The sequence below is a fragment of the Somniosus microcephalus genome, chromosome 1, assembly GCF_052327205.1.
Source record: "Somniosus microcephalus isolate GS21.2 chromosome 1, FLI_Smic_1.0, whole genome shotgun sequence".
Lineage (NCBI taxonomy): Eukaryota > Metazoa > Chordata > Chondrichthyes > Squaliformes > Somniosidae > Somniosus > Somniosus microcephalus.
In genome coordinates this window covers 399,480,855-399,494,716 of record NC_140987.1, presented here as the reverse complement: position 1 = coordinate 399,494,716, position 13,862 = coordinate 399,480,855, and the positions used below count along the sequence as shown (strand labels likewise).

General features: G+C 44.0%; 1 protein-coding gene across 1 annotated transcript in view; it reads left to right on the top strand.

The window, feature by feature from the left end:
- Positions 1–563: 563 nt before the first annotated feature.
- The window catches only part of LOC147125137 (endoplasmic reticulum membrane adapter protein XK-like), a 50,857-nt gene continuing 37,558 nt past the window's right edge, over positions 564–13,862 (top strand). Inside the window, exon 1 of the mRNA XM_085997890.1 lies at positions 564–1,196. The gene's annotated coding sequence lies outside the window, so the exon portion shown is untranslated. The remainder of the gene's footprint in view (positions 1,197–13,862) is intronic.

Sequence of the window (13,862 nt, the reverse complement as noted above, 5' to 3'; positions counted from 1 at the left end):
CGGATCAGCCATGATCCTATTGAATGGCGGAGCAGGCCTGAGGGGCCGTATGGCCTACTCCTGCTCCTACTACTTATGTTCTTAAGTGATAGATACCTACCAAACTCACCAGAAAAAGTTTGGGATTATCCATTCAATTGTAAGTTAATTTTTAATGGCGTGATAAGTCTTAATTGCTACCAAACAATCTCTCTGGCGCTGAAAATTAACAGTTATTCAGGAATAGCAGGAATATCGCTCTCCCAGTTGGACTTGCTCATTGTCCAACATGTTGTGCTTTATTCCCCTCTCTTGGTAACCAGTCCTCTGCAACACAGCTCCCCCGCACCTTCCATCGTTCAAACACAGTAGCAAAATTGGTGTATAAACTTTTGTCACAAAATCATGTTACAAATTCACTCGGATTTGTTTTATCCAACTCTTCGAGGCACCCAATATGGTCAACCTTTCCTGATACCTTTGACTTGTCCTTACCAATTATTTGGCATTAAGAGTGGACAGCAGATGCTTCTATAAATCATCATATAATTTCCGACCCTACTGACAGTCCAGGATTCAACTGGCTACCTCATAGTCGCTTTTGAACTGGATAGGGACACTTCGCCTCAAATATTCAAACCACTGGGGCCTTCGTGAGAAGGACAAATGTCCTTGCAGACAGATACAAACTTTGTCCTACGTCAGGCTTGGTGATCATAATGTTCTAAAATGGCTGTAATTAAATGCCGAGTCTGCAGAGGTGAAGTAAATTAAATCTTGGCTTCTCTCCAATGAGATGAAGTAATAGAGCGTGAGGTGTTGAACAGTTCCACTGGGCCACACTGAGGCAACAGGAACCTCGGATTAAAAAAAAACCTTTGAGTCTTCTTTCCGGGACTTTCAGGGTTTGAACTTTCCTAAATCAAGAGGCGGAGTTTGCAATGATCATGATCAAAGTTTGCAATGTTACAAAAAATATTTCAAAACCTGAAGCAAAAAAAAACGCGCACACACAGGGCGGAGCCCGCTGGATCGGAGTTTGCTTTTTCTCTTTCTTTAGGAATATTCTTTTGCTACCCTCCCCCCGCCCTGTGCTGAAATACCTTTCAGCTCCGAGCGCAAGGAGGGAAATTTCTCGAGCCTGCGCTGAAGCGGCGCGCGGTGAGGTGATGAGACCGCGTCCTGGACTGGGCACCGGCTGAGACTGAGGACCGAGTGTAAGTGTGGCATTACTGGAGCCCCCCAGTCTTCTATATCATTGCTCTTTATCTGTTTGTTCTGGAAAGAGTGTGGCATTGTCTTCGCAAAAATTTTTTATTTTGTAAGCAGGGAGGCGGCGTCACTCACAGTTGTTTATAAAGCTGCTTGATCCCGAGCTATATAAGGCAAATGCTTATTCCAGGTTTGGTCAGGGATCATGTTAGAACGCTGATAAAAGTTGGTATCACCGGAAAAGTGTTGGGTCTGGCCGCCCTGATACTGACGCCGTGGACATGTGTTCACTATGTCAATATGCAAAAATGATGCAAACTCACTGAACCAACCAGCTGAGTAAGTGCAAATTTGAAAATGCGCTTACCACTGGTGCTTTGTGCGAGGTCGTGTATGCCGAGGTCTGTCGGAATTGTGAACAACATTCGCAACACCTGCCCCCCACCGGCTGAAATTTAGATTTAAAAAGAAGTACATTCTAGTTAATTTTACACTTCACAGTTGATAGATTTTTAATCTAACAATTTTGGGTAATTTTATGTGAGGCTGGTGACTAAATTAGCTTGAATCAGACATTCAGGGCAGAGGGCATTTTTTTCAATTGGCCAAATACAGGATAGGCTTGATAATCGTTTACAAAATTAATATGAAATTATAGACTGAGTTTATTTCTAATTTGATTGGACAATAAATTCGTATAATGTAGGATATAATATATCCGGACAACATTATTACTAAAATGTATTATTTTTTCCACTTTATCGCCAGTCTCTTAAGAAATGAATTATTCTTTTACATTTGGCCTCCAAAAGAATGCTACCTGACATACTTTTTTTTAAAAAACACGTAATTCTAATGTTTAGTCTATAAGCACCCAATTTAATAACATTAACTGTGAAATTTGTGCAGAATATAACTCAATGCTCAGACTGCTCACTAGCACAACATCTAATCTATCGTTGGAGTATTGCGTACAGTTTTGGTCTCCTTATTTAAGGAAGGATATACTTGCATTGGAGGCAGTTCAGAGAAGGTTCACGAGGTTGATTCTGGAGATGAAAGGGTTGTCTTATGAAGAAAGGTTGAGCAGATTGGGCCGATACTCATTGGAGTTTAGAAGAATGAGAGGGGATCTTATTGAAACATATGATTCTGAAGGGGCTTGACGGGATAGATGCAGAGAGGATGTTTCCTCTCGTGGGGGAATCTAGAATTAGGGGGCATAATTTCAGAATAAGGGGGCACCCATTTAAAACAGAAATGAGGAGGAATTTCTTCTCTGAGGGTTGTGAATCTTTGGAATTCTCTTCCCCGGAGAGCTGTGGAGGCTGGGTCATTGAATATATTTAAGGTGGCGATGGACAGATTTTTGAATGGTAAGGGAGCCGAGGGTTATGGGAGCGGACAGGGAAGTGGAGTTGAGGCCAAGATCAGATCAGCCATGATCTTATTGAATGGCGGAGCAGACTCGAGGGGCCAAATGACCACCTCTTGCTCCTACGTCTTATGTCCTTATGTTTGCACCTCTGTGATTGCCACACACACCTCTGTTTTCACATTAAATTTTGCTACTTTTAATAATGGTATTGTCACCTGACTCATCCTTTTGGGAAATTAACATTATCTTGATTTGTATTAGAAAACAAGCTTAAGTTAATATAATGTGCATTTGAGATAATTGTGCATTTGTACAATACTTAAAAGAAAATGTATTTAAGTGCGCTGCTCAAAGTGCCTTTTACTGCAAGTTGCATCCTCTGCTTCAGGTGGTATTATTTCAAGCTTTTAAATTACAATACTTTTTGCTTAGTTATGAGTACTTGCTTCTATGCAGGCAGAGTGGTGCTTGAAATGTTCCTTTGACCAGAGCTGGTTTTAAGCACTTGTGAAACATGGCAGTGCAGGGCATCTGTTGCAGGTAGAGGAATTCATCCTGCCAGTAATTTCTAAATGGGTTGTTCTGTTGCATGTGAATTAGCAATTATAAACTGGTAGAAAGCCACATATTGATTTATAATTATGAATTGCAGTGGCCCAGTTGTAGTCTCTCTCTCTCTCTCTCTTCCCTCCTTTCTGATGTACTTGCTCTGATTGATATTTACCACTTCTGCAGTTCTCATATGTAGAAAGGGAGGTGGGTACTTGGTTTTGGGGTTATTGTCTGGCCAGTCGGGCGTATCTGAGCTGCTCCAGGCCCCGTGTGGTTTTGAATCGCTTCCCTTTCTGGTTCTGACCGCCGGACTTATTTCAGTAGCGATATAGACAAAACGAGACTCGTGGTTGGGTGCAAAGAAGACCAACATTTATTAAAAATAAAGAATAAATTGCTATACAGTGAAAATAATTATGAATACAGCACTTTTACTTAACACAGCACGCCTTTACTTAATACAGCACAGTTTTACTTAACGGGGAGGAGAAACGGACACATCGAGGGAAAATTGACTAAAATTGACAATTTTAACGAAATTCCCCTTTAATTCCCACCCCTTATACCTATCTAGGTTGCCTTGTAATAGGCCAGAAAGTTTATGCTCACCAGTAAACGCCTGCTCCGTGCCCCTGCGACCTGCCTTGAATTCTTCACCGCCCCGAAGTAGAGATACCCCAGTAATTCAAAAGTAACTGCTGGTATTCCACTTCTTTGGGCGGGCTGCTGAGCTGTTCCTCTGGTAAGCAGGGCACGGAGGCGAGACGGCAGAGAGAGAGTATGGCTTCCTGAGGGGCTATCTTTATACCCCATTTGGGAGCCCTTATCTTGGCGCCCAAATCTGGATGTATCTGGGCTCACACAAAAGGGACCAATCTGTCCCCATTGACTGTAATGGGTTTGAATGCGTTTCCTATTCGTTTGACTGGTTTGTGAATAGAGCTATTCAGTTTGAAATGTCCCACTGATTTCTCAAGTGCTGGGTAAACAAACCTTAAGTTTTCGGTAAACAGTACTCAAGTGTTTTGTAAACAATCCATTGTCCTGCGGTTGCAGTCCCACTGCAATTGATTGACAGCTTCAAGTGCTTAAGCCCTTGAGTCAACACTGTTGAGAGCTTGTAAACAAACAATCCTTTGTTTGATGTTGAACTTCCTAAACCACAGTTGATTGACAGTTTATTACCTCAAGTACTTCAGCCATTGATGGGAGATGTTCAGATAGGCTGTCTTTCTCTTTTGCCACGAGGCCTGGCAGCCATCTTTGATGCCCTGGGTTTTTAAGGTATATTCCAACCAGGTTTTCTTTAATCAAATCTTCGGGGGCTGTCGAAATTTTCTGAAATTTTGTGAACCTTACACATAATGGGGCATAGAACACAGTGAGAGGATCGGGTTGGATGGTTGTAGAGCATAATTTTAAATACTTTGTTTTCCCTGGATTATCTTTGGGATGTACTTTATTCTGTTTTATCTGCCTCTGTCTTTCTGTCTGCCTATTTCAGTCTGTATCTATCTCTGTCTCCTACCTGTCTCTTTCGTATGTACACCTATCTGTGCCATTCACATGATTTATTTGCAATCATGCTAGGCTTTAATATATTGGAAAATATTCTGTCAATGAAAACAATATTTTGTGTTTGAAAGTCCTTTTTTATTCAGTGGAGGGGATGGAGACAAAGTGACTATGTTCAATTGCCAATCAAGTTTAAAGGGGATGTAGACACCTCAGACTGGGCCTGCATGCTTGGAGTAAAACCGAAGCAGTGTAATATTCCTGAGAGAGGGTGATAAGAATGACTGGGGGAGTGTGAAGACGTTCTGGAATAGTAAATAACAACATTGCTGGTTTGATAAATATAAATTGCATTAAAAATTGCTTGTATATACATCCCAATAATGGGATTCAACAAAGGAGGACAAAGGGATTAATTAAGAAAGGGAAAATAGAATATGAGAGTAAGCTAGCGGGTAACATAAAAACTGACTGTAAAAGCTTTTATAGATATGTGAAGAGAAAAAGATTGGTGAAGTCAAGCATAGGTCCCTTGCAGTCAGAATCACGGGAATTTATAATGGGAAACAAGGAAATGGCAGACCAACTAAATTCATACTTTGGTTCTGTCTTCACAAAGGAGGACACAAATAACTTCCCAGAGATGCCAGGGAACATAGGGTCTGATGAAAGGGTGGAACTGAAAGAAATCAGTATTTGTAGGGAAATGGTGTTAGGAAAATTGATGGGACTGAAGGCTGATAAATCCCCAGGGCCTGATAATCTACATCCCAGGGTACTTAAGGAAGTGGCCCTAGAAATAGTAGATGCATTGCTGGTCATCTTCCAGAACTCGATAGACTCTGGAACAGTACCCATGGATTGGAGGGTAGCTAATGTTACACCACTATTCAAAAAAGGTGGTAGAGAAAAAGCGGGGAATTATAGACCGGTAAGCCTGACATCGGTAGTGGGGAAAATGCTAGAGTCTATTATAAAAGATGTAATAGCAGAGCACTTGGAAAGCAGTGACAGGATCGGACAAAGTCAACATGGATTTACAAAAGGTAAATCATGCTTGACGAATCTACTGGAATTTTTTGAGGATGTAACTGGTAAAATAGATAAGGGAGAACCAGTGGATGTGGTGTATTTGGACTTTCAGAAGGCTTTCGATAAGGTCCCGCATAAGAGATTAGCGTGCAAAATTAAGGCACATGGGATTGGGGGCAAGGTATTGACTTGGATAGAGAACTGGTTGGCGGACAGAAAGCAAAGAGTTGGAATAAACGGGTCGTTTTCCGAGTGGCAGGCAGTGACTAGTGGGGTACCGCAGGGATCGGTCCTAGGACCCCAGCTTGTTCACAATATATATTAATGATCTGGACGAGGGAATTGGATATAATATCTCCAAATTTGCAGACGACACAAAGCTGGGTGGGAGGGTAAGCTGTGAGGAGGATGTCGTGAAACTCCAGTACGATTTGGGCAGGTTGGGTGATTGGGCAGAAACATGGCAAATGCACTATAATGTGGATAAATGTGAGGTTATCCACTTTGGTGGCAAAAACAGGAAGGCAGATTATTATTTGAATGGCAATAGATTGGGAGAAGGGGAAGTGCAAAGAGACCTGGATGTTCTTGTGCACCAGTCGCTGAAGGTAAGCATGCAGGTGCAGCAGGCGGTTAAGAAGGCAAATGGTATGTTGGCCTTCGTAGCAAGAGGGTTTGAGTACAGGAACAAGGATGTCTTGCTACAGTTGTACAGGGTCTTGGTGAGACCGCACCTTGAGTATTGTGTGCAGTTTTGGTCGCCTTACTTGAGGAAGGACGTTCTTGCCATGGAAGGAGTGCAGCGAAGATTCACCAGGCTGATACCTGGGATGGCAAGAATGACATATGAGGAGAGATTGTGTCGATTGGGCTTATACTCACTGGAGTTTAGAAGATTGAGAGGGGATCTCATCGAAACCTATAAAATTCTGTCAGGCCTGGACAGACTAGATGCAGGAAGGATGTTTCTGATGGCCAGGGAGTCCAGAACCAGGGGTCATAGTCTAAGGATAAGGGGTAAGCCATTTAGGACTGAAATGAGGAGGAATTTCTTCACCCAGAGAGTGGTGAACCCGTGGAATTCTCTGCCACAGAGGGCGGTGGAGGCCAGTTCATTAAATATATTCAAAAAAGAGTTGGATATATTTCTTGAGGCTAAAGGGATCAAGGGGTATGGGGAGAAGGCAGGGACAGGGTACTGAATTTGGATGATCAGCCATGATCTCATTAAATGGCGGAGCAGGCTCGAAGGGCCGAATGGCCTACTCCTGCTCCTATCTTCTATGTTTGTATGGTCATACTTTTCCATCACAGATAGGGCTTCCAAACAACAAGTCCTGGTACAGAATGACTGGATAGTCTTGCTGTCAGTCATTAAAATATTTCTGGGAGTTATAGACACAGTTGCAAGCTAGGAGCTGTAGTCCTTGTTGAGTTTCTTGTTTTCTTGTCATGCTTTTGTGCTTTTAGTGTTTCATGCGCAATGGTTTCTATTTTCAGTGTAAGAAAATAAACCTTTTGACAAAAAAGAGCAATATAGGCCAGAAATTACTGTTGCTGATAAATTACTTTCCCCAACTTAATCCCTCTGTTAAAATAGCAGACAGAGGAACATCATATAAGCACATTAGTGTGCTTTTTTCACCAACAGTAATTTCTAGTTTCATGCATTTGAAAATGTTTGAAATGCACAGCAGGCTGGTCAGAATCTAAACTGAGGTAAAAGCAGGTTAATGCTTGGGTGTGACTTCATCAGAATTCGGTTCTGTGGTTTGTTTAAGTGACATCTAGTGCATTTGGAATGTACTTGTGCTTGGGATTATTGTAGCAGATTTCAAATCACAAATCAACATGGGGTCAGATTTACTGGATCTTGTAAAGTTTTATTAGAATATCTGTAACCCTTCCAGGAGAATTTATTTTTGGATAGAAGAGGCTCAAATGTCAGAAAAAGCTCAAATAAAGGTTCAAAATCAAAATTTTCTAGGGATGCCCCCAGCTCCTGCTAGATAAAAATCTAATTCTTTCTGCTCTCCCAGCTCCCTGCTTTGTGCAATTTAGGTTTTTTTCTCCTGCAATAAAAATCATGGGATATTGTCATAAAGCCTATATTTAGGGCTGTTTTTTGGTCTGTCAATTATTTTGGGGCTAAGTCAGGCTTTTTTAGGAGCTGTTGGCAACCTTTAGCCTGTTTTCTAGATTGGTATGCATAAATTTTGTTTAAAAGTAAGCAGGCAGGGAAATACGTTTTTTTTAAAAATCACAGCTGGCGGGGTTAAATAGTTTTATTTGAGAAAGCATATTCCCCTGTGTGAAACATAATTGCATTTTATTATTGGAAAAATAAATAAATAATTTTTGATGTCATTTTAGTTTGTTCCTGAAGTAAACAATAAAATACACATTGTTGTACAGCTTTTTTTAAATACACAGCGAGTAGGTCAAGAATTTTGAATTCTCCCTGGTTTTATTCTATTACACACATTGCATGGTGACAAACGTACAAAACGTGTACCACATACACCACACAAAGATATGATGGCTATCTCTGTAACCTTCTCCAGCCCTACAACCCTCCGAGAATGCTGCGTTCCTCCAATTCTGGCCTTTTGTGTGTCCTCCATCTCCTTCGCCCCACCATTGATGGCTGTGCCTTCAGCCATCTAGCCCCATAAGCTCTGGAATTCCCTCCCTAAACCTCTCTGTCTCGCCACCTCTCCCCTCCTTTAAGGCACTCCTTAAAACCTACCTCTTTGATCAAGCTTTTGGTCACCTGTCCTAATATTTCCTTTGGCTTGGTGTTGATTTTTGTCTGATTAAGCTCCCGTGAAGCTCTTTGGCACTTTGCTGATGATCGAGAGTAGGTTGATTTCGGTGGTAATTGGCTTGTTTGAATTTTTCCTGCTTTTTGTGAACAGGTTATACCTGGGCAATTTTCCACATTGTTGGGCAGATGCCAGTGTTGTGGCTGTACTGGAACAGCTTGACTAGAGGCGCAGCTAGTTCTGGAGAACAGATCTTCAGCACTACAGCCAGGATGTTGTCTGGGCCCATAGCCTTTGGTTTGTCCAGTGCAGTCAACCATTTCTTGATGTCACACGGAGTGAATCAAATTGGCTGAAGACTGACATCTGTGATGGTGGGAACCTCAGGATTATGGCCTTCCATTAACTAATTGACACATTTCGCATTGCAGTTTGGATATGCAAGAAAAGTTTGGGTCGAGTGAGTGGAGTGGTTGCTTTTGAACCAAAAACTCAAAGCCGGAATTGGTTTGTTACAAACCATAACCACCTTTATGCAGGGGACGCCATGTGTGGAATACCTCACACCTTCTTTACATCAGTAGCTTGCAGGCTCACATAGATATTTGAGCTCATCAATATGATAACTTTTTTGCCCACGCATGATAATTTTGAGAGGGGTGATGTTCCAGATGGGCACTGAACATAAGTGCCCTGAAAATCCTCTGGAGGACTTTTCAGCAGGGTGGAACTTCTGCCTACCCGTGATCTGGAGATAAAGGACATGAGAGTAATCTGGCCATAGAGGCGGTAGTTAATTTCCAGTTTTGCAAAGAATGACGAGACAACATGATTCTGTGTAAAATAACAACAGAAAACGCTGGAAAAACTCAGCAGGCCAGGCAACATCCGTAGAGAGAAGCAGAGTCAATGTTTCGAGTCGAAACCCTTCTTCAGAACTGAGAAAAAAAGGCAGGAAATGAAACAGATTAAAAGGCAGTTAGGGGGCTGGGAAATGGGGGAGGGGATGAAAGAAGAGACATTAAGAGATATTCAAGGGGAGACGAGATGGTAATAGGACAGGTAAAGAAACCAACAATGGCTCTAGATGACGTGTGAAATGCGCTGGCAGAGTGAAAGACAGCTGCCATGTGGGAGAGAGAAAAAAAAGGAAAAGGCACAAACCAAAAGTGTGGATTAAAAATATAATAGCTGCCGAGGTTATGATCTGAAATTGTTGAACCTGAAATTGAGTCCGGAAGGCTGTGTTTTGATTTCTTTTTGGGTTCAATAAAGACTCATTTCTGAAAGAGAATGTTGTTTAATCTAAAGTCTTGTTCAAGACTTTCTACAGCTTTTTACAGAACACACTATGCTGTGATGCATCTAGAATGAAACTGAAAGTAAAACTCCCCTGGACTCTTTGTCTCTCACATGACCTCTGCTGGTCAGGCACAAGTAATCAAAAACACAGACAAATATGCTGTAAGGCATAAGTAATCAAACACAGACAAATATCATCACTATTTGCTGATATCCTTACAGGCTGTAAAGTGCCTAATCGGAAGACGAGTTGCTGTTCCTCGAGCTTACGCTGAGCTTCCGTGGAACAATGCAAGAGGCCACAGACGGTGAGGTCTGAGTGGGAATGGAACGGTGAATTGAAATGACAGGCGACCGGAAGCTCGGGGTCACCCTTACGGACTGAACGGAGGTGTTCTGCAAAGTGGTCACCCAATCTGCATTTGGTCTCCCCAATGTAGAGGAGACCACATTGTGAGCAGCGAATACAGTATATTAGATTGCAAGAAGTACAAGTAAATCGCTGTTTCACCTGGAAGGGGTTTTTGGGGCCCTGGACAGTGGGAAGGGGGCAAGTACATGGGCAGGTGTTGCATCTCCTGCGCTTGCACGGGAAGGTTGCAAGGGGAAGGGGTGCTGGGGGTGATAGAGGAGTGGACTAGGGTGTCGCGGAGGGAGCAGTCCCTACGGAATGCTGAAAGGGGAGGGGAAGATGTGTTTGGTGGTGGGATCACGTTGGAGGTGGCGGAAATGGCGGAGGATGATCCGTTGAATGTGGAGGCTGGTGGGGTGAAAGGTGAGGACAAGGGGAACCCTATCGTGGTTCCGGAAAGGAGGGGCAGGGGTGAGGGCAGAAGTGCAGGAGATAGAATGGACCCGGTCGAGGGCCGTGTCAACCACGGTAGAGAGGAATCCTCGGTTGAGGAAAAAGGAAGACATGTCGGAAACACTGGTGTGGAAGGTGGCATCGTCGGAGCAGATGCGGCGGAGATGGAGAAACTGGGAGAATGGAATAGAGTCCTTACAGGAGGCGGGGTGGGAAGAAGTGTAGTCCAGGTAGCTGTGGGAGTCAGTGGGCTTGTAGTGAATGTTGGTCAATAACCTATCCCCAGAGATGGAGATGGAGAAGTCGAGGAAGGGAAGAGTCGGAGATGGGCCATGTGAAGGTGAGGGAAGGGTGGAAATTGGAGGCAAAGTGAATGAAATTGTCTAGTTCAGGGCGAGAGCAGGAAACGGCACCGATACAGTCATCAATGTACCGGAAAAAGAGGTGAGGGAGGGGACCAGAGTAGGACTGGAACAAAGAGTGTTCCACATAAACCCACGAAAAGGCAGGCATAGCTAGGACCCATGCGGGTACCCATAGCAACACCTTTAATTTGGAGGAAATGAGTGGAGTCAGAGGAGAAATTGTTCAATGTGAGAACAAGTTCAGCCAGGCGGAGGAGGGTGGTGGTGGATGGGGACTGGTTGGGCCTCTGTTCAAGGAAGAAGCGGAGCGCCCTCAGACCATCCTGGTGGGGGATGGAGGTGTAGAGGGATTGTACGTCCATGGCGAAAAGGAGGAGGTTGGGGCCAGGAAATTGGAAACTGTTAAAGTGGCGGAGGGCGTCAGAAGAGTCGCAGATGTAGGTGGGAAGAGACTGGACAAGGGGAGAAAAGATAGAGTCGAGATCGGAAGAGATAAGTTCCGTGGGGCAAGAACAGGCTGAAACGATGGGTCTACCAGGGCAGTCCTGTTTGTGGATCTTGGGAAGGAGGTAAAAGCGGGCTGTGTGGGGTTGGGGGACTATGAGATTGGCGGCCATGGAGGGAAGATCTCCAGAGGAGATGAGGTCAGTGACAGTCTTGGCAAAGGTGGCTTGATGTTCGGTAGTGGGGTCATCGTCCAGGTGGAGGTAGGAGGAGGTGTCGGAGAGTTGGCGTTCAGAATCCGCTAGGTAGAAGTCAGTTCACCAAACAACATCAGCACCACCCTTGTCAGCAGGTTTAAAGATAATGTCGGGGTTGGATCTGAGAGAATGGAGTGTTGCAAGTTCAGAGGGAGGTAGGTTGGAGTGAGTGAGGGGAGCAGAGAAATGGAGATGGCCGATGTCACTGCGGCAGTTTGCAATGAAAAGATCTAGAGAGAGTAAGAGGCCAGGGGGAGGGGTCCAGGTAGAACAAGAATTCTGAAAGCGGGAGAAAGGGTCAGCCGTGCGAGGGGAAGACTCCTGGCTAAAGAAGTGGGCATGGAGACGAAGGCGGCAGAAAAAGAGCTCCGCATCGTACCGAGCTCGAAATTCATTGAGGTGGGGGCGTAAGGGGATGAAGCTGAGGACTGATTGTTCGGGGTCAGAGGGGATAGTGAAAACGTGGCGGGGGTGAGATTGGGAGAAGGGGGGGTCAGAGGAAAGTGAAGGGGAAGAAGGTTCCGAAGGGGCGTTGGTGTTCAAGAGTTGATGGAGCTTGCAATCCTTGACATCGGAAAGGAAGAAAAAAAGTGTGTGTAGATTATCGTGAATTAAATGACTTGGCAGAATCTGACACCTACCCGATGCCTTGCATTGAGGAGATACTGGAAAAGCTGGGGATATGAGGTATCTGATGGGGCCAAATCTGATTAAAGTTATTGGTGGGTGCCACTTAGTGCAGAGAGCCAATTGACTCTGGAGTTTTGTAATGTCCTTTGGAATGAAAATTTACAACCACCACATTCCAGTCATTGGTAGATTCAGTTCTGATGGGCTGGAAAATGCACATAGAATCATAGAAATTTACGGCACAGAAGGAGGGCATTCGGCTCATTGTGTCTGTGCTGGCCGAAAAAGAGCTATCCACCCGAATCCCACTTTCCAGCTCTTGTTCCGAAGCCTTGCAGGTTACGGCACTTCAAGTGCATATCCAAGTATGTTTTAGAAGTGTTGAGGGTTTCGGGTTTTGCCACCCTTTCAGGCAGTGAATTCCAGACCCCAACCGCCCTCTGGATGAAAACATTTCTCCTCAACTCTCTTCTAATCCTTCTACCAATTACTTTAAATATATGTCCCATGGTTATCGACCTCTCTGCTAGGGGAAAAGGTCCATCCTATCCACTCTATCTAGGCCCCTCATAATTTTATACACCTCAATTAGATCTCCCCTCAGCTTCCTCTGTTCCAAAGAAAACAACCTCAGCCTATCCAATCTTTCCTCATATCTAAAATTCCGTATGGCGCCTTAACCACATTATCTACCTGTCCTGTTACCTTCATGGATCTGTGGACAGGCACTCCAAGGTCCCTCCTGTGTTCCTTTACACTTCAGTATCCTACCGTTTATTCTGTATGCTCTTGCCTTGTTAACACTCCCCAAATGCATTACCTCACACTTCTCCAGATTGAATTCCATTTGCCACTTTTCTGCCCACCTGACCAGTCTTCCGCTATTTCCTCACTATCAACCACACAGCCAATTTTTGTATCATCTGTAACCTTCTTAATCATGCCCCCTACATTGAAGTCTAAATCATTGATATATACCACAAAAAGCAAGGGACCCAGTACTGAGCCCTGTGGAACCCCACTGGAAACAGCCTTCCAGTTACAAAAACACCCGTCCACCATTACCCTTTTGCTGACTGTCACTGAGCCAATTTTGAATCCAACTAGCCACTTTCCCTTGGATCCCATAGACTTTTACTTTCCTTACCAGTCTGCCAAGTGGGACCTTGTCAAAGGCCTTGCTAAGATCCATGTATATTACATCAAATACGCTACCCTTATTGATCCTCCTCGTTACCTCCTCAAAAAAATTAAATCAAGTTAGTCAGACACGACATTCCCTTAACAAATCCATGCTGACTGTCCTTGATTAATCTGTGCTTTTCTAAATGATGATTAATACTGTCCCCCAGAATTTTTTCCAATAATTTGCCCACCACCGAGGTTAGGCTGACTGGTCTGTAATGACTCTCTATATCCCTCTCTCCCTTTTTAAACAATGGTACAACATTAGCAGTCCTCCAGTCCTCTGGTACCACACCTGTAGCCAGAGAGGATTGGAAAATGATGGACAGAGCCTCTGCTATTTCTTCCCTTGCTTCTCTTAACATAGAAGATAGGAGCAGGAGTAGGCCATTCGGCCCCTCGAGCCTGCTCCGCCATTCAATGTGATCATGGCTGATCATC